Genomic DNA, 21,852 nt, shown 5'->3' with positions numbered 1-21,852 from the left:
GCCCCAGCTTTAAAGAAGATAAAAAAAATTCCAAAGAAAGCTGAGAAGCAATGCGACTACGAACTCTGCCTAGATTTTTATGATGTTCCCCACCATCTTTTAAGGCTATCTTGTTTCTACTTAATTTGCCCATCATTTTTGTTCAGCCTTGACAAGTCTTTCCAAGACAATGGTTTAGCTTCACAGAAATACCTCTCCTTGTCACACTCACGCAACATTTGTTTACATAACATTTAGTTACATGTCTTAAATGGAGAAAGTACGACTGGTGTAAACAGGTTTGGGAACAAACACGTCTCAGTTGTCTACCAATAGCCGAGATCAGGGAAGTGGGAGGGGCCACGAGAGAGCAGCTGCCTCAACCACCGGGCACAGAGGCGCCAGGCACACAGGCATCGGGCCTGTGTGCTGGGGGACCAGGGCACAGCCTGGTTGGGAGCGGACCCAGTGAGCTTCTCTGAATCTCAGCTGAGACTCAACCAAAGAAACAGCTAGTGAGCTATTCTCATGCCAGAGAGGATAAAAACTGACCAGGTTCGCCCTAGGGAGAAACTATAGGCCAGTCTCTAACCTGATGCCTTTCTATGGCTTTGAAGGGTTTTCTGTCTGCTCAATTTTTATCTTACATAGTATTGGATAAACTTCCTTATAAGATGCAGTAACACTGCTGTAAACAGAACAGAAAGAAAAAGTAGTCATGCTTCTGGCCAAACAGAGAAAAACTAAAAAGGAGGAATATACATTGTGTAAGATATGTGTTGTATTAAGTATACATACTTTAAAACATATATATAAAACTATACATATTTTATATTTATATTCAACTATAATAGTACATATTTTTTTTTAAAGATTTCATTTATATATTTGACAGAGAGAGGTCACAAGTAGGCAGAGAGGCAGGCAGAGAGAGAGAGAGGAGGAAGCAGGCTCCCCGCTGAGCAGAGAGCCCGATGCGGGACTCGATCCCAGGACCCTGAGATCATGACCTGAGCCGAAGGCAGCGGCTTAACCCACTGAGCCACCAGGCGCCCCTATAATGGTACATATTATGTAAAAATATATATTGTATATATTTATGTTATGTTTATATGTAAAGTGTTATTACATATTTATATTCTACATAAAGTACATATTTTTACATATTATTTTTTATACATGTTTTAAGATGTATATATATATATTTCTGTATGTATTCTTATATTCCACCTTTTAATTATACGTATTCTGCCTTTTAGTTACATATATGTGTGTCTGTATGTCTATAAGAGTACCTATGCAGGTCTATGGCGTGTGTGTGTATGTGTGTGTGTGTGTGTGTGTGTGTGCACTTATATGATGTTGCCTCATGAGGTGTGGAGGTTCACACTCTGTCTTAAGATAATTTGACTAAACGCTTTAATCCCTAAAATTCCAGGTGGATTGAGAAATCGACCTAGTCGCCTTGGTTCATTCATTGGGACCGAAGTCCATCATTTTACTCATCCCAGCTGCTCTCCAGGGTTTGGATAAACTTATTGTGGATGAAAAGTATCTGCAGCTGAATCCAGACTCAGTGTCAAGGGGTGTCCACCCCTGATCAGTCACCCGCAACAATGTCACCGCTTTGCCACCTTGCAACACTTGCAGCTGTGAGGGATGGTAGATTGAAAGGGCCTTTATTTAGCACCTGCATTTTGCTTATTTATGATTTATGATTTCCATCCTGCCTACTTCCGCGGATTGGAGGCAGCTTAGCTCTTCAGTTAAGCCCATTCTTAATCAGTTCAGTCCCTTCTCCTTCATCCTGCTTCAATGGAGTAGTCTTCCCAGTGTGATCAATTAACTCGGACCCCTGTGGTCTGGGCCTTCCACTGAGCAACAAAGGCTGTGCCTTTGCAGAGTCTGTGACCTTTGGATTACTGCCCCAGCGATACAGGAAATGCTGGCAGCCCTTCCCAGGGCATCCCTTTTGGTGTCAGGACTTCTCAGGGGTGGCATGGGGTGTGGAGACCCACAAGGCTGTCATCAGTTCCACACCCTGTGCGGAGGGAGCTGAAGAGTGGCTTCGAGGACCTTCCCTGGTGAGGACTAGGCTGTCAATAAGTGTCCCATCTAGCAGGGGTCTCCATCAATACGTTCAATAATCATACACCCCTTTGTGAGAAACAGGAGAATGAGCAAAGCCTCAGTCTCAGCTTCTATGGATGCCCACCCCTCCAGGTTCACCAGTCAAGACTCTAACCAATGGAGCAAAGCATCCACAGGTGTTACTTCAACTTGCCATGATCTTCCTGGGCTGAACAGATCACCTAACTTTACTATGCTTGGTTTTTCCATCTAGACCTCCAGTGATGGAAACACTGGTCACGGGCATGCTTCTAGAACCCCAGGGCAACAACTACCATGTGTGGGTCCAGCAAAAGCCCCTGAAGGTTGCTGAGCCTGACAGCTGCTCCTATCTGACCCCCTGTTCAAGCACCCAACCCCTTGCTCCTGGCTTTTCGTTGCAAAAATGGTAGCCGCTGTTGGAGTCTTTGGGAGTGACCCGTGGCCACAGAAGACCGTGCAGCTAGCTCGCATGCATATGGAACGAATCCATGACCCACACTAACAGATTCACGAAGGACTAAGGTTAACGAAAAGACAGATGATCCACATGCTGGTCTTGACTGGAATGGAAGAAAATCATAGAAGAGGAACCTCTGGGCTAGATTCCCCAAGGGTCTACCTCAGTGATCCATTCTTACCTGCTACTCAGCAGTCTGTCCCAACCACCTGGCGAACCAGTTACAGACTTAGAACATGCTAGACATGCCAAGGGCAGGGCTTTGAACTCTTCACGAATAAAATGACAACAAAACAATCTATAGCCTCTATTTTATGTGTCTGAAGATAGGTATGTAAAATTTTTATTCTATATTATATTAATCTCAGAAGTCAAGGCAAGTAAATGCAGATCCATGTCCTGGGTATAAAAATGCATATAGATCAAAAGAGAATCCCACTTCTCTCTCCATGAAGCACTTCCAAATGCTACCCTTGTGTGGTCTCATTATGGAAATCTTGCTTGACAGTCGCTGTGACTAGCATGTTCTCCGTCACTGGCAGACCAAGGTGGTGCCTCCCGTTGTTGAGCTGCTGTCCCCCTGGACTGTGCTGCTTCAGTCCTGGGGACTTATGGGCCCCCAGGTTCCTGCTCCCACAAACTCTCTAGGAACACTGCTCAGCCACAGAAGGAACTTTCTCCTGTTCTTTGCAAACAGAAGACACCTGTGGCAAAACTTATGCCGGGGCAAATGTCCCGAGAGAGCAGTAGATGACAGTGTGACAGCTGCCTGGGCTTATGTCCCCAGCCTATCACTTTCCAGAACAAGTTATCTAGTTTCTCAGAGGGCTCTTGGTTCCGTCTGAATTAGGAAGAAAATAAAAATAATACCTACATCCCATATTCCTATAGGGATAAAAGGAAGAAAGGTGATTTGAGAACAGTGTGGCACCATCCAAAGAAGAGTTTAGATACATGGTAGCCTGGAAAATTAGACTGGCCAAGACCCTGGGACCAAGGGAGGGAGACTGACAAGGGGCTCTAGAGTGGGCCTGGCTCATTTCTCTACTTCTCCTTCCCAGCTCCAAGCACACACCCTGCCCCCTCCCTGGTGGTGAGAGCAGGCCACCTAAGCTCCGTCCCAGTGTGTTGTTATACAGGGAGCTGAGGTTGTCTTAAGCATAGTCCCAGGAAGTGACGCAGCAGCAGATAGTTTCTAAAGGACATATTCAGGGCCCAGAGATAGCCAGAACTCTGACAGTTGGGCTCCATGATTGTTTTCAGGTGCTATGTTCTACCTCATGACCTCTAGCTCCCTAAAGCACCAAGTAGGGCATCCCCAGGAATGAGAATGAGAACAGGGATAGGGATCCATCAGTTGATTATTCATGGTCCAGATAAAGGAAGGGCCATAAAAGAACCAAATGCCACCACCAAAAAAAAAAAATCCCCCCCACAAAACGTTTTGCTAACAGCCCTGAAAAGAATGGATACCACCCAGGAAGATGGCAGGCCTCTCAGGCCCTGTGAGACTGAGTTCCTGATCATGACATATCCTCGAATCGTCAAAGGTCTGTGGAGATACTGATCCTCTCACACCTCGAGCAGCTGGGCACAGCCTGAGGCAGCTGGGTGACACCAGCGTGCTGAACAAACGCTAGCATTCTCCATGCTCCTGATCATCTAAGGGACCCCAAAACAGCCACAGCAATGCGGAACTGCAATCCCAAATATCTCCTCTTCATAATACAAAGAGCCAGAGCTAGATAGGATACTTGGCTGCCCCATTTCATCTATTTCCTGGCTTGATTCCTCCTCTATGACATTAGGCCCTCTCAAGCAGCCTGTGAACAAGGCAGCCACAATTTACAGGTGCATAAATGGGGCCTCTGAGAAGCCCAGTGACTTACCCAGTGACATTGGGTGCCTCTGAGCACCAGCCTGGCCCCAATTCTCTCATTCTCTACCTCCTGCACAGCATGTAAACCATAGCCAGCCAGAGGTGGGCCTAATTCCTCAGTCTGACTTCTCTTCTAATGAAAGTCATCTTAGAAGATGTGAGAATGGAAACCAAGAGTTAAAAGTAAGGACACTGCAATGGGAAGAGGGTAGAGCGGCTTGGGGGGAAGGCTGGCAAGATGGAATGAACTTCACCTGGAGGCCAAGTGGATACCACAGTGGAAATCTCACAAACGGCACGGAGAAGTCCGGCCCCAGGCGATGATGGGAGAGTCTCTTGGGGGAGGTGGGGGTGTGGGGTGGCAGTCGGGATTTGACTGTCGTAGGGCCAGATGGCTACCCACCCAGAGCGGGAAGTCACACAATCTTTCAGAGGTGTCAGGATGGAGGCCATCGAGAGATGGAATTTGGCAGTCATTTGCCCAAAGAAGGAGGCCGAAACTCTGGCTTGCTGAGGCCTTGTAGGAGAATACGGCCCAGATCCGGCATGTGAAGGGGTCCCTGAGTTTCCATGAGGAGGTCTGGAAGATCTGTGGCCCCAGGTTAACATTTATAATTCACTGGAGAGCTAAATAATGACATCTTCCCTTTAAGCTCCTCATACATTTATGTTGTGTGAGTCAGTTAAAGAGTACTCTTGACCTCAAGGTCCCAGAACCTCAAGTTGAACTGTGTTGTTAAAGGAATCTTCATTCTGCAGAGCCCCAGGTCCTGGGATGAGGGGGGTAAGGGGGATCTTCTCACTGTGCAATCTTCAGACTAGCCAGATCTACAGAACTGCAAAGTAGAACCCGAAGTGGACATTCTCACCTCCAAGAAATGGGTGGAAAGAAGCCTGTTTCTCCACTGGCTAATTTCAACCGTCCTCACATGGAGTTTCTTAATATTGTCACTTACTCTGTAAGGCTGACTGTCTTCCCGGGGCAGCTGGACCGTAAGGACAAGCAGGGGGCCATCTGATGTGACTATCCCACCGCAGAGGATGGACAGTGCCTATGCCTTAGCAGAGAACCTGGCAGGATTTTGACAGCAAGGCTGCAACACTCCTGGCAAAAAAAAACCTTGACTACGAAGCTAGAAATCGTACTTCCAGTTGACCCTTCCTCTTCCCCTTCAAAAACCTGGCATCTCTCTGAGCCCTCAGCCGGCAGTGAGCAAGCAAGACCCCAATCACACAGTTCATTCTGGCTGCCTTGGAAAGCGAGAAAGGAGTCGGGGAAGAGAGTTGCACCTACAGGGTTAGGAATGCAGCAGAGCAGCGAGGAAAATCTTCCTACAAGAACATCGTGATCGTGTGACTTACCGAAGGCAAGTTTTAGCTAATTATCAGTTTCAGTTTCTCATTACACTGCAGATAGGTGGTGGGCGGACTAATTTGTTTCAGTGGCCAAGGTACCCGGAATATTTTATAATAAAGTATTTTAATGGCCGATAAGCGTCACTGTAAGTTTGGTGAGGAAATTGAAAAGTGCCCAGACTATAGGTATTAGACACATGTGTAAGAGTAGATAGAACGCTTACATTCTTATAAAAGGCACCTTAAAATCTCATCAACCTGGCATTGACGTCCACTGGACAACAGATGTTAGGTTTCTTCAGGGAAAGGAGAAATGGCCAAAAAAAAAAAAAAGAAAACCAAAAAAACCCACATTATCTGTCACCTTGCCTTGTGGGCTTGAGAAAATAGGAGAAAGTGCATAAAAAGCTAGTCCAGAATCAGCTTTACTCTAATTCTGGCTACTTATTTTAGAGGATATCTGTGCAAATATCTCAGCATCTTGTAGTATCTCAGCAGACAGGTTCATGGTTGACTTATCACGAGTTAGGGGGCGTCTCCTAATACCACCAACTAAGGCAAGTCCAAGCTCAAAAGGGGAAAAGCTGGGAAGGGGTGACCTAGGGAAGTCCCATTGGGACGGGTCCACCTCACCAAGAACAGAAGCTTCTCCGAAGAAGCACCTTGGGGAGAAAAGCCTTGACAGCTTAAAAGTGCGTCTCCATGTCAACAGAGACTAGCCAACCAAAAACGTGATCAGTAAAGAACAGTCTCAACAGTGACCGGATGTGAAAATCTACTGAAACGATGAAGGGTGAAAACAGAAACCAAAGATTTTTGGAGAGGTGAACTCTATAGGAAGGGAATCTGACTTTTTAGAATCTATAACCCTGCCCATTTGATTTTTATCCATTTTCCATGTCCACCACAAAACTAGCTTCCTCAATAATATAAATAATAAATAATTGCTGATCATTCAGATTATGCACCACTCTAAGCACGTTACCTGTTTCAACTCCTTTCCTTATCAAAACAAATGGCAAATTGTATTATAATTATCTCCATTTTACAGAAGACAACATTAAAGCACAAAGAGATCAGGGGTGCTTGGGTGACTCGGACTGTTAGATGGCCGGCTCTTGATTTTGGCTCAGGTCATGGTCTTGGGGTTCTAGGATGGAGCCGACCTTGGGCTCTGTGCTCAACAGCGAATCTGCTCGAGGATTCTTTCTCTTTCTCCCTCTGCTCCTACTCCCATCCTGGGGGGCTCACATGCATGCGGGCTCTCTATTTCTCTCAAATAAATAAATAAATAAATCTTAAAAAGAAAAGGCATAAGGAGGTCAAATAAATTGCCTAATATCACACACCCAGTAGGAGGCAATGCCTAGATTCACACCCGGCCACTCTGGCTTCAGAGTCCTCTTAACCATTATACTTCAGTGTCTTTCAACGAAGAGGAACATCCAAAGGAAAGGGGGAAAACTGTACGAGTGAAATAAAATGGGCTCTACCTTAAGCTTGCTGGAACACATTCAGTGAGTACATTCCTACTGCTTGGATTCTGTGTTTTCCAAGGAAAGTGAACACAGTGATTGCCTCACCAGCATCCATCCCAGCTCAACCCCACTGTGGGAAGGACATGGGATTTGGGCAGACCAATCGATTGACTGGTCTGAAAAAGCCTATCTTCTGTTTGCAGACAATGAACTGTATTTTTATGTATGGGTTAGCTGCCTGAGAATTTGGGAAAGGCAAGTCTTTCCTGACTGTCCATGAGACTACTGATGAAATCATCCTCAAGATCTGGGTAGCTGAAGATCAGACCCTACTTTACAAGGAAAACAAGCTCCACAGAACAGTGTCCCTTGAAGACCAAACTGAAATAGTCATCATAAAATAGCGCCCTTCACTTTTCTAGGAGAGAATAAAAACAAGCATCATTTACTCAACGCACACCATATATGTGCCAGACACTGATGCGTTTTGCTCCCTGTGCTGTCCTTCATGCATCCTTTGGTCCTCTCCCTGGAGAGACAGGCTGGGGCTTCTCAGCCCCAGAGTGAGGGCTGTGGTTCCAATGCATCACAGACCAACACAGCTTCTGGGACAAACTTCATGTTGGCCTATGGCTAAGTAAGAGAAACACAATACAATACAAAAGGGTTTTTTCCAGAAGCTGTATGTGTGTGGTATAGAGGACTGTCCTTTATTATTTTTTCTTTTTTAAAGATTTTTTTTTTATCTGAGAAAGAGAGAGAGTGCGTGCGCACAGATGGGCAGGGGGAGAGGGGCAGAAGGAGAAGCAGACCCCATGCTGAGCAGGGAGCCTGATACGGGGCTTGATCCTAGGACCCGGAGATCATGACCCGAGCCAAAGGCAGATGCTTAACCCACTGAGCCACACAGGTGCCTGAGGACTGTCTTTTATTCTGAGATTATATTCTTCCTACTTCTGGTGTTAAAATATCTTTTCTTTTATGAAAGGATTGTAACATTATATGACAATTTTGCTCTTACTGTTTTTAACATCCTAACTTCTCCAGATAAAAGCTAACAATCTTATGTTAAGCCTCTCGGTTTAAAAAAAAAAAAAAATTGTTAGATCATAAAATTCCAAAGTGTGGGGTCACTGGCCCGGGAAGCTGATAGCCTGGATTTTGTCCGACCTCAACCACAGGGGGAATTCAGGAAACAAAGAGAAAATCCCAGGTTCAGAAAAGTACCTGCACTGCCAATGTCTTCCTTGCTAAGCTCCTATCTGACCTCTAGTTACTCCCTGGGTCCCCAGTGGCTGCTGCTACCAGTAGGAATTCCCTATCCTTCCTGGCCAAGCTGACATGCTGGGCAGAGTTCAGGACACAGCTTTAAATGTGGTTTCCTGATTAACAGAGAGACTCCAGTGAGGCAGGAAGGAGTTCAAGCTCGAATATTATATGTCATAGTCATCTACCGGCTCTTAGGAATGAATACATCCACAGAAATGGCCTGGAGCAAAATACCATTCCTGAGAAAATCCCTAACAACCCAGGGAGGGACTCCTGTGACTGCACTCCATCTTTTGTGTCTTCTTTTCACAAGAAAATGGCACATGAAAGACTCCATTCCCTGAAAACACATTTACACAGAAAAATATTTGAGAAGGCTGATGGTGACTAAGAGAAATGAGTGCTAAAAAGAACTAGGCATCACATCTATATGACTTTCTGGCTAAAAGGGATAAGAGGAGAACCCCGAAACAGGAGATGGGGTCATTGACTTGGCTCTACCATTAAATTGCCCTTGAATCTTAGGAGAAATCAATCTCTGCCCTTCTCCTTCCTCACTTGCCAAAGAAGATGTCTGGTCACTCTCGAACCTCACATTCTCTGGTTCTATTCGCTGTCTGGAGCAAAGAGTGAAGTACCCTCATGAATCAAGAAGGACACCAAGAAATAACATGGAAAGGAAACATGGTGCGTTTCCAGGGGCATCTCCGGGGAGGGGTCTCCCCAGAGTGAACTTCCAGCCAGAGCAAACGTAGTGGCCCTACATTGCTGAGAGCAGGAAAGAGAAAATAAGGAAAAGAGCAGGAAGAAATGAGGAAGGGCGGGGTCCAGGGTGCACCTGGGTGGCTCACGTCATGATCCCAGCATTCTGGAATCGAGCCCCATATCGGGCTCCTGCTTCTACTTCTGGATGCTGCTCCCCCTGCTTGTACTCTCTCTGTCTCTCTCTCTGTCAAATAAATAAATAAATAAAATCTTTTAAAAAAAAGAAAGAAAGAAGGAAAAGAGGAGGGGAAAAAAATCAGAGAAAAGGCAGAACTTACAATAAGTGTGATCCTTTGAATAGAGAAAGCTGAAAACAGGAAAAGTGAAGAAGAGTAGAGAAAGAAGGGGAAGAAAGGACCAGACCCCTATGTCTCATTTTGGATAGCAATAGAATTTCCTAGCTCTTCTACCATCCACACACCAAAAACGTCACCAGATGTGAGGTCCCGCGGCATTCCGCCAAATTAAATAGAGAAACGCCTCACTCTTCTAGAGAACAATATAGTACCATTTTCCATAATACAGCGAAAACAGAGGCGGCCCATCTGTCCACAGATCTGACAGAGAAAAGGAAAAAAAAAAAAACCTCCACAAAAGGTCTATAACCTTTAGGGGGAAAAAATGATTCTGGGCTGAGCTCTCCAGAAATAGAACATTTTGATTACAAAATAAAAACTAGGTCAATAAGATAATGGACGTGATTTAAATGAAAATCACAGTATTTGTAATGGGCTAAAAATGGTATCAATATTACTGCAGAGAAGGAATATAATTAAATGTATTTTTACACAGCAGCTCCCCGCCCCAGCCCTACAAATCCCAGCCCCGCCACCAGTATTCCTCCACCTCATCGGAGAGGAATGTGCTGGCGTGCCCCAAGTTGGTCTGAAGAATGCAGAGTTTCCGTACTCCTTTAGAAGATCCCAAATGACACTGGTTAGCTACATTCTTTCACTTTTAGATCACTGTTATTCATTTATAAAGCAAAGAAATGGAAAGGTTAGGGACTGGACCACTTCATTCTTTCACGATTTCTGCTCTATGGACAGGAAACATGCAGAGGGGAGGTGTCAGTGCCACAGTCCTCTCAGGCCGAGTGACCCAGGAATTCCCCACCATCCTAGGAGGGGGACAGAGATCCTAAGAGGTTTCGCTCAGGCCAGGAATTAAGATAAAGGGTGGAAGGGCCAATTTCTGGTTTTCTTCCTACAACTTGGGCTGTGACCTTGTGGATAAACTCTAACTCTGGGGTGTAATTCATCTTCCAAGCCCTCACAAGGGGAAGGGGAACAAAGAGAAGCGAGATGAATGAGCCATAAGGAATCGTGCACTGGGTGGTGACTGGGTGGCAACTAGCGGGCACAGAAGGGCTGCTGCGGCACCTGCCTTTGCCTGGATGTCCACATAAAAGCCTGGGACTCTCTCTACAAGAAACAGTCAATGGTCCTTCCACATTCAGGCTGCCTTCAGGGGTCACAGACTCCTAATTGAGATTAAGCAGGATTACTCTATGATGACTATATTATCGCTTTAGAATATATACGTACACCCACAGGCACACGGACAGAGCATTCCTTATGACAGAAGGCCACGTCAATATTGATTTCATGGAAATCACAGAATATGGTATTTGCCTGAGAACATACCATCGTCATCATTCTGAAGAGACTGTTTTCTCAAAATCTCTTTGTGGGTAGCGCCCATTGACTAAAAAGTCTTTTTTACAAGAATTAACTCTTTAATATGTTTCAATTCCAACACCCTGGCCACAAAGGGCAAGGCACTCGTTCACCCTTAGACAGCACAAGCTCACTTCCCATGAAGATCTGTGAAGTGACAAGTGAACTTGCCCAACAAAAAAGAAGTAGAGAACTTAGTTATTTGACGTTACGACTCCCGTAACGTTGAACTCCTTAAGGGCATTGAAGTGTGTCTGTAAAGTATCACTCCGTTACTGCCCACTTCACTTTGAGCATCAGAATACAAGGTATTTCAACAAGCAGCAAGTGGACAGACACCCTCACCACGAGTCCTTTCTGTAAGTGACTTAAGGAGCTCCGAGCCACTGGTATTCTCAGTCAAGTGAAATAAGTCACTATAATAGGCCTTGAGGAATTCTAAGCCAGCAGAAAGGCCAAAAAGTTAAGGATCATCTGAGCTCATCCTATCACTCTCAGGGTTGTTCTTATTTATAGTTCCTTCCTATCACCAGGGCCTCCAGACCATGAAACAAAAATAGTGAAGCAAATGTGTGGCGAGGGTCACTGCAGACGAGGCAAGATTTCTGCGCGTATCCACAAAGCGTGGCCCTCGGTTCTCTGCAGACAAGCAGTCTGTCAATCTCGTTTTTACTCTGACCTTCCATGACCTCGGTTGGGAGATCCTAAGAGGGGTAAAAGAAAAGAACCGAAAGGTCAAGCGAGTAAGAAACACTGAAAGAATGCTCGCTGCAAGCATATGATACGGGGCACGCCTCTGTCCTAGGAGTGTGGTGGAAGGAAAATGGATTATTTATAGGGGAAGAGAAACAAGATGACAAAATAAGCTCTTGACAAAGAGGACAGAAGCTTATGTTTGGAAAAGCTTCATGGGGCGGGGTGGGGCGGGTGGCGGTACTGGTGTTCTTTGCACTGTCACAGGGCAAACGTGGTCTGGCCATGACTTTGGCAGATTTGGGCTTCTAGCAGGGAGGAACCAGCTGGGGGGTGGGGAAACTGGTGTTTTTGGAGAAAGAGAAACAGCTGCTTGAGCATGAATGTCGGAAGGAAGTCCTCTTCCCTACTGCCAACCCACAAGACAGAAGTATAATCCAGTCGCGGGAGCTACTATAATGAGGCAAAGGGGGACAAGATTGAGTCACTGCTGATCAGTGGCCCCGGACCTCTGACGATGGGACCATGCCAACAAACACACGAAGGGAAAAAGCACGAGCCAATGACATGGGGATCCCTGTCTCGAAACAGGACTCAAGGAAGAAATTCTCATTTTATCTCCTCAAGCAGCTATTAATTACTTACACAGGTTTGGAAACAGGATGGACTGGTGAATCATATGCAATGTGAAGATTTATCTATAAACAATATGTAAACCCTCTATTCCAAGCCGTTGATCTGGTAAAAGTGGGGAGTCTGTTTGACTTAATTTACCTGCATTTGCTTCTCCTCTGTTGACTGTCAGGTGAGAATCAGTGGAGGAGGTAAGTGGTAATTGGAGTGACAAGACCTTTCTCTCTGGAGTAACCAATCCCTTAGTAAGAGTTCTCAGTAACCCCTTCCACTGCCCTTATTGGTCCATTAGAAGCCAACAACTATAATAGAAAACCTTGCTTTTTTAAATAGCAAACATTCTTATGGTTAAAAGCCTAAGTAGACCAGAGACAAGAATAAACTAGAATACCGAATACTTCAACACTTGGCCATTTTAATGGGAAAAAAATATGAAGTACACATTTCCATGTAAATGGAAATCCTACATTTATAAAAGCAGGCAAGATGATTACGTGTGACAAATACTTATAGGCAAATGAGAAAAACTAGCAAAAAGTTCCCTCTTCTAAAATAAACTCCTCTTTTTTCAGCGCACAATTCTCCTAAATTCTGACATTTATGCTTGCTTGAAAAAACAATTTAAGTCAACACTTCCCACTCTGTTATTCAACCCCGAGGCATAAAAATTTGATTAAATAGCCTAAAAATGCCTTCGTGCACAAGGAGCAGGCAACAACTGGCTTATGCCATGACAAAGTCAGGCTGTAGCTTGACTTCTACCCAGGTGCTCTGTTGGAGCCCTCCTAAATCCATCGTCGGCTTTTGCTTTCCCTGCCTTCTCCCTTCTTTGAGAACACACCAAATCCTCCCAGCGTGGGCTTTCTCCCAGTGATTGCCACCACACTACACCAGCCTCTTGAAAAAACACCTGGTCTGTTTCAACAACACCATAACCAGAATGGCAAGTTCTCCCATCCCCCACCCCCTGGGTCAGCACCTCCATTCCAAAACAGGATCTTGTAACTTCACACTTCCTAAAATCTCTGTCCCACTCTTGAATACTCTGGCCACTCAGCTTCTCCTTCTCTTCTGGTTCCTTCCTTCCCCCAAAGACCTTAGCAAATCATAACTCATCAACTCATGAGACAATCCAAGATCACATGTTCAACTGCTTCCTTGACAGCCTCACTAGGATGTCTAGTAGACATCTCTAGCTTACTATGTCCAAAACAGAATTCTTGATTTGGAGTTGTAAACCTGGCACTTCTTCAGAGTTCCCCATAGCAACAAAGGACACTGCTCAAATGCTTAGGGCGAAATCTGAGAATCACTCCTGACTCCCTCGACCACCACCACCATATGTCTCATCCAACAACAACTTCTGTTGACTCTGCTTTGAAAATATCTCTCTGCAATCCAACGGTTACTTGTCTCCATCATGGCTACATCAGTTTAAGCCATCAGTCTCTCTCACCTGGCGTACTGTAGTTATCTAACTGAGCTCCCAGCTTCCACACCTACTCTGTTACTGAAGTCTGTTCTCTGAACCCCATTCAGAGGGGTCATTTACAAAGCCCAAGAAAACTCATGCTCCTTCTCGAACTTTCCGAATGCCTCCCATCATACTTAGAATACCGTCCAAAGTTATATAAGGACTGGATGACCCCTAGTAGCCCCGTAACCTACAAGGCTACCTCTCCAACTTTATTTCTAACCACACTTTGCCTTGTTCTCCCAACTCCACTCACACTGACTTTCCTACTATTTTTTAAAACACGTAACTCTGAATATTATCTGGGTGCACGGATTACATGTTATCACTATTCAAATGCTAAGTCTGTTTATCCACCTACACCTGCTCTCTGATACATCCTCAGGATACACACTCTGTCTATAAGGCATCTGAAGCTAGATGTTCCTATGCCAACACAAATGAGACATTGCACAAAGAAGCCGTTTTCCTATCACCAGGGTGGAAACCTTGAGGCAGCTGCCAACCGCCAACCTCCACTGTACTGTCATCCACCATCAGTCATGGACCAAACCCTGCCATGTCCCCTACCCCGGACACATCACCTTGTCCCTTTTTTCTTCCTCCCTGAATTTAGAGTTTGTGTCTGTCCCGATCTATCTCATGTCTGAAATCCCACGCCTCCACTTGTCGCTTATCTTCCTCTGTCCTTCCAGAGGGCAGACAAGGACTTCTTTCTATACCCGAGTTTAAGTCCACACATGTCAGCCTCCATCTCTGCCTCCCACCACTTAAACTTCCTATTGCCTTTTACTCTTCCTATGCTGTCCAATAATGACAGCCACTAGCCACACACGGCTCTTTACACTACAGTGAGCTAAAATTTAATACAACCCGAAATTCAGTTCCTCCACTGCACTGGCCACCTTTCAAGGGCTCAAGGGCTACACGTGGCTGGTTGGGGACCCTGCTGTACATTTCCATCTTTACAGATAGTGCTACTGGGCAGTGCTGGAACCTATCCCCTCTGGAAAATTTACTCACCTCCCAAAGCAAACCTTTCTGTGAGAACAAATCCCATAACCAATGAGCCCTTTCAACCTATTTTTGTCAAAACCTCACGCTTCAACATTAAGGAGCTCCTGATACAGTCTTCCCTGCAATCCACCCTAATTTTAAGGGAAGGATAAATACCATACCCTTCGCCCTAACACACATAAACATGACTTTCCTTTCACAAAAGTTCTTTTCTGTGCAAATATTTGCATATTACTATTCAATTTTTTTTCAGTGTTTGATCAGATCTGCTCTTCACTGTCTGCTCAATAGCGTTAACTATTTTAGACTGAACGCCCTTGCAGGCAAAACCAATATTTAATGATGCCAAGTATAGGAAGCTCTTCAAAAAGTGTGTTTTTAATAAGGGTGAGAGCGTAGTGGGAAAGCACCTATGCTTCGGAATTACCCTGCTCCGAGTTCCTGTCCTGATCCTTGCTAGCCACTTGGATCTTGGGCAGGTTCCTTAATCCTTCATTCTCAGCTTAAACATTCATAAGACAGAGAACATGGGGTTGTTGTGATAATTGCATGGGATCGAGCCCACAAATCTCTTAGCAATTGCTGATACATGATGATCACTCATTAATGTCAGCTGAAGATATCAATGATTTTAGTTAGTTGTACACAAAATAAATTTAAGTAATACTTGAGGGGGTTAAAAGCCTGATGAAAAAGAAATCATGAATGCAAACTGCTCCTCTTACTGAGTCAAGTGAGTGTCTTCAGATACAATGTGATGGATATTACTTAAATATCAAACGGTGGAAAATATGTATCAAAGTAACACAAATTTGAGCCATTTCTATTCTGCTTCTTGTGTAAAAACTGCATAGAGTTTCCAGTTCTTTGGAAAATTTTCTTCAGGAACAGTGGAACCTTGCTTGGCAAGTTGAAGAACTTTCCATTAGTTAAATGCAAGAAGGATGATTTCATTTTAAAAGTGAAATGTGGAAAGTAGTTAAATGGGCAGGCTATAACTAATCATACTAGTCTTTTAAAAAATCTAAAAAACAAAACAATAATAGAAGACTCATAATTCAAAGCACATGTGGACATCTTTTTGTATTGATTGCTTCCAAGTCCACATGCCAGTGAACAACTAAAATGAATATATATATTCTGCACATTCCCTAATCGCTATCCCCGGTGTGGGGCTCGAACACGCGACCCCAAGATCAAGAGTCCCATGCTCTACCGACTGAGCCAGCCAGGCACTATTCCACACATTCAGAGCATGAACTATCTCTCCCTGCCTTCAGTAGTTCAAATTCAGAAGGGGCTGTGTATACTTAGTAGCCAAAGCCAGTATATGAATTCTGCCAAACCCGATATCCATCCTTCTCGTTCGATGGCTTCTGAAGGCACTAAGCCCGTGTGGTTAGCAAAGTTTGCACCTTGGACCAATAGCAACAGCATCACCTGGAAACTTGCAAATTCTTGGGCCTCACCCTGGACCTACCGCACTGGGAAAACTCTGAGGGTGGGGCCCACCCACGTGCGTTTGAAGAAGCCCTCCAGGTGTTTCTAGAGCCGGAGCCTGGGAGGCACACCAGGGGCTGCACCTGGGCCCTCTACTGGAGGCAGCTCTGCAGGGAAGCCGTTAGGCCTTTTCGTGGACAGACTGTATTGAAAATATCTTCAACTGGCTCTCATTTGTTTGGACACGTGATACAGATTCAGCTTCCCTCACTAAGGTATGATCCCCTGATGGGAAAATTAATGGACTCATTAACGACACCAAGCAGAGCCCAGGAAGAGAGGACCCCCCACGGCTCTAAGGCACGAACAAGTCTTCACAATACCACACATTTTGTCTATCACATTTAGAATGGAGTCAAAATTACATGGCCCTGAATCCTACAGCTTTATAAGAAGACTTATTGACCTACAACGAGACATAGAGGAACAACAGAAAGGTTGGCGGACTGCGGCTAATTTCCCTTAATGCTTGTTTATTTTTTTTTTTAAAGATTTTATTTATTTATTTGACAGAGAGAGATCACAAGTAGGCAGAGAGGCAGGCAGAGAGAGAGAGAGAGAGGAGGAAGCAGGCTCCCCGCTGAGCAGAGAGCCCGACGCGGGACTCGATCCCAGGACCCTGGGATCATGACCTGAGCCGAAGGCAGCGGCTTAACCCACTGAGCCATGCAGGCGCCCCAATGCTTGTTTATTTTTAAATTCGTTTGGGGAAACAAAAGAGTCACATGATTATATAACAAAATCGCACCAGCTATATGAAAAACAAACAAAAAGTAAAGATACTAGATGCCCTCTTCAGAGGTTTTTCAAAACAGAACACTTCCAAACAGTCTAAATTCTTTTAGAGGGGAAATGGAGAAACATGCTCAACCTCAAATTTTCATCCTTCAAAAGTACTTTTAAGCAAGAGTCACCCTCAGTGACTTTTGTTGTGATTTTTTAAAAGGCTCTAAGACAAAATGGAAGCTTATTTTAATACTTTGATGCTTCCATAATGTTCAGTTACATTTTCACAATTCAAATGTTTTCTCCAGCACAGTGCCTTACTCATCTTTTGGTGGCAGGCAATGGAATTCAACATGCATTAATTTAAGATTTTTTTTTTTAATTTGGCAGAGAAAGATCACAAGTAGGCAGAGAGAGGGGTGGGGGGAAGCAGGCTCCCCGCTGAGCAGAGAGCCCGATGCAGGACTCGATCCCAGGACCCCGAGATCATGACCTGAGCCAAAGGCAGTGGCCTAACCCACTGAGCCACCCAGGTGCCCCTCAACATGCATTAATTTAAAGTCTTGTGCTTTTTAAAAGATTTTCTTTATTTATTTGAGAGAGAGTGTGTGTGTACATGAGCAGGGAGAAGGGACAGAGGAAGAGGGAGAGGGAGAGAATCCCAAGCAGACTCTGTACCAAAAGACCGGCTCAAGGAAGGGCTGGATCCCAGAACAGGATCTGAGTCCAAATCAAGAAACAAGTGCTCAACCCACTGCTCCACCCAGGCGCCCCTGAACTCTTGTGCTTTTTTAAAAACAGGTTTCGTTTGAAGATCTTTTTATAAGGTGCCTATAGTCATACACTGCTTTTGCAAATAAGAGAATTTAAAGAAACTAGCAGATTCTTTCACAAATTTTTTAAAAAGATTTTATTTATTTATTTGTCAGAGAGAATGAGCATTGGCAGAGGCAGAGGGAGAAGCAGGCTCCCTGCTGAGCAAGGAGCCCGATGTGGGACTCGATCCCAGGACGCTGGGATCATGACCTGAGCCAAAGGCAGCCGCTCAACCAACTGAGCCACCCAGGTGTCCCTCTTTCACAAATTTTTATCACAGACCTATTGCATATTTGTATATGAATAGCCAATTTCTGAAAGGAGAAAACAGTAGTAATGTCTGGGCAATGGGACTGGGGTTGGGGGACAGAGAAATAAGACTTTACTTTTCCCCCTCTAAATTCTTAAGCCCTATTCAAGCTTATTTTTGTACATATTTTGTAAAATTCTTTTAACTACACTAGGCAGAACTAAAATGAGTGAACTTGAAAGTCATAAATCCATGTTGCCAGACCATTAACCTTTGGCATCCATTTCATTGTCCATCCCCCGATAGCTTTGGAAGCAGTTTCTGCCAACTCTGCCTACTTTGGGGGGCACTGTCTCCAGATGGCAGAAGGCTCTCATCTGGTACAACTCAGTCACACTGCCAATGAAGAAACCAAGGTCCAGAGAGGTTAAAGTCGGTCCATGTCATCAAACTTACCGATACCGGGGCAAGGCTCAGCCTGAGCTCCAGGCCTTCTTGGTTTACGCTCGGTTTGTTTTTGTTTTAATCCTATCATGTTGCCCATCCCATGTTCTACACGCCACTCATGCATTAATCTACGATCTGAATCATCATCACGAAGGTACTAAAGTGTTACACAGACATGATTCCATTAGAACTAAAGCTGGACACTGTAACCGAACCCTGCACCTAGCAATGGTCCAGGCAGAGGACCTACATACAAAGCAGCAGAGGCATGGGGGGTGGTGCTGAAGATCAGGAACTCAGCAGTTTTCTGCCTGAATGTGACTCCTCCACTTAATGACTATTAGACTTCTTGCACATAACCTCTTGATGCCTTCTTTTTCCCATTGGCAATGTTGCAGTTAAAAAGACTATCTAGGTAGGGAGAGGGTGGTGGGGTGATGGACATCGGGGAAGTTATGTGCTATGGTGAGTGCTGTGAAGTGCGTAAACCCCTGTGATTCACAGACCTGTACCTCTGGGGCTAATAACACATTATACGTTTATTTAAAAAAAAAAAAAAAAAAGACTACCTAGCTACTTAATAGAACTGTGACAATTAAATGACATAATAGATGTCAAATTTGTAGCCAAATGCCTGATACATAGTAAGTGCTCAGTAAATGTTAGCCAACATCAATTACAATTTAAATTATCAAACTAGGCACAATCTAGAACCTTCCACACTAACTCTGGCTGTTTTTTAACGTATTACAGACATAGTACCACCCTAAAATTTGATTGTAAGTGTTTGTCTTTTGCGAAGATCTGCATTTATCCCAAGTTAGTAACCTAAGAAAAGACGCACCTCCCTGCCCCATTCTCCCCAGCACTCAGGGCTGAGTAGCTCGAATTAATGAATGCGTGTGAAAACACTGTGGAATGGCGAAGTCTCCCAAACAAAAGATAGATTTTGTGTTTAGCTTACCCTGAATCATGGCTGGGAGTCAAGGTTTGTTCTCAGCTCTCCTGATCACCCAAACGATTCTGATGGCTTCTCCAGCTAGCTGCCCAAACAAGAACTTGCTCTAACAGGTCCCTCCTGGGCCAGCCAGCCTTTCCAGCCCAGTGTGAAGTCCCAGGCCTGCCCCTCTATTAAAGCCCCCTCTTTTCTCTGTCCTGCTGGTGGAGCGACCGCTGTTCTCTAAACCCAAGGTAGGGCGGGGGAGGGGGGAGAAACAAACCACAAAAAACCTGTGAGTAATTTCTTTTCAAATCTGGAGAAGGTAGTTTTCCACTCTTCTCTTGAGCAAAGAAGTCAGTCAAACCCCTGTGACCTCTAACAAAAACATTCTTTGAAGGCACAACAGAATAAGCAATAACTGACAATTTAAACATACCTAGAATACTTTGCCACACATATTTCTCGAGTGTCTTATAATGGCACAAAACTTCAAACAGCAAACCAACCCCTGCCTACCAGCTTAAATGGAAGTCAAGCAATCTAAATCCACTGTCAAGGCATTTCGAGGATATTTTAAAATGCCTGCTGGAAACAACTACAACCTACAGAGAGCTCAGGCTGTAGACCTATGGGCCCAGAGGACTTCCTAGCTCAAGGCTGGTGCAGCCATAAAAGGGCGGACATTGGCCAGCATCTGGTCTGGTGACAAACTCAAAAAGAACAGCTTTGGATTTTGAAACCAAACACTCAAGGGTGTGAGGCAGGCACTGGCTGTGACCAACAACCAAGCCAAGGAGGCTCGAAGTCAATTCATTTGCAGGGAGTCAGAGCAACAATTACTCTGTGACCTTCACAATTAGGGCAAACAATCCCGAAGGGTGTATTCCTTTTTCGTCTTTCCTATAGTTCTTTTCCAGATCAGATCTGTTGAAGAGCAGCGGAAGGAAAGTGAGTAGAGCAGGCAATGGAGTTTGTTGGGTTTTTTTTTTAATTGAGATATAATAGACATATAACATTTTATTAGCTTTAGGGGTACAGCATAATAGTTCGACATGTGTATATATTGTGAAATAATCACAATAAGTTTAGTTAACGTCCATCACTGCACATCATCACAGATTTTATTTCTTGTTCTGAGAACTTTTCAGATCTACTCTGTTAGGCCAGTTCACGGAGTCTCCGCACTGTACATCTCATGCCCGTTACGTCCATGTGGAAGATGTATTGGTCTTATAACTGGAAGTGCATACCTTTTAACCACCTTCACCCATTTCACCTAATCCTCCTCCCCACCCCCGCCTCTAGTAATCACAAATCTGATCTCTACCTCTGAGTTTGGCTGAAGTTTGTTTTTAGATCCTACATATAGGGGAGATCATACATTATTTTTTCTTCCTCTGTCTGACTTATTTCACTTAGCCTAATGCCCTCAAGGTCCATTTGTTGTTGCAAACGGCAAGCTTTCCTTCTTTTTTATGGCTAAATCATATTCCGCTCTACATAGATCACATTTTACCTAAAGGATGGGGTTCCTGGAGCAGGGTTCTAACTCTTCCGCTCCTGCCTGTTGTCATATCGATCTTTACCAAGCTCCTTGCTGATCCAGGGCTTTCTTCTTACTGAATATCTGCCTTCCTGTACAGAGATTAGAGGAACTAAAGATGCGGTTGAATCAGTAAATCACATTGAGACCTTTAAGGAAACGGACTATTTTCCCATAGAGTCCAGGACTTTCCAGCCACATGTTGGGCCCACTGCTGAGCTCCCCATCATCCAGAGGCTCTGGTTGGGCAAGTGACCCCATTTGATACATCTCCTTTTATCTATTAATGCTCACGGACTTAGGATACCGTGTTCAGAAATGTAGGATTTGTTCGTTCGGTTCAAGTAGACTCACTTCCCCTTGACTCAGAATGCTTTTCTCTTCGTCTGACCCTCTGACCCTTCCCTCCCGTCTCCCTCCTCCCCCATCTCCCACCCAGCAACCAGGAAGCTGGATCATTCATTCAACAGGATATTTCATCCCTGTTATTTCAGTGACTAATACAGGCACGTAGCTAGTATTGAGTGAATGTCTGGTGAATGAGCAAAGATTTGCCTGGATTTGGGGCCAGAGTCAATGCCAGATGGCTTCAAAAGGGATTCTTCAACAGACAGTCAATGCCTGACCGATGTGAGGGCAGCAGTTCATGCCAGGTTTGCCACACCGGCCCTTGTTTTTGTGTTGCTTCTCCCCACTTCCAATTCCCCAGCTGTAAACAGTGCCCTCCTCGTGAAATGGGAGCCCTTGTGCTGTACTCCCCAAGCACGACTTTTCCAGCCTACACAAAGCTTTGTCCATATTATCATGACCCCAGTCCTCAGCCCTCAATGAGATGTCAG

At 44.7% G+C, this 21,852-nt stretch overlaps 1 protein-coding gene across 2 annotated transcripts in view; it reads right to left on the bottom strand.

The window, feature by feature from the left end:
• The window catches only part of SAMD4A (sterile alpha motif domain containing 4A), a 208,160-nt gene that overhangs the window by 120,324 nt on the left and 65,984 nt on the right, over nt 1-21,852 (bottom strand). The gene's annotated exons all lie outside the window — the stretch shown is intronic.

Source organism: Mustela erminea, chromosome 5 (assembly GCF_009829155.1).
Source record: "Mustela erminea isolate mMusErm1 chromosome 5, mMusErm1.Pri, whole genome shotgun sequence".
NCBI classification, from domain to species: Eukaryota; Metazoa; Chordata; class Mammalia; order Carnivora; family Mustelidae; genus Mustela; species Mustela erminea.
This window is presented reverse-complemented; position numbering and strand designations above follow the sequence as displayed.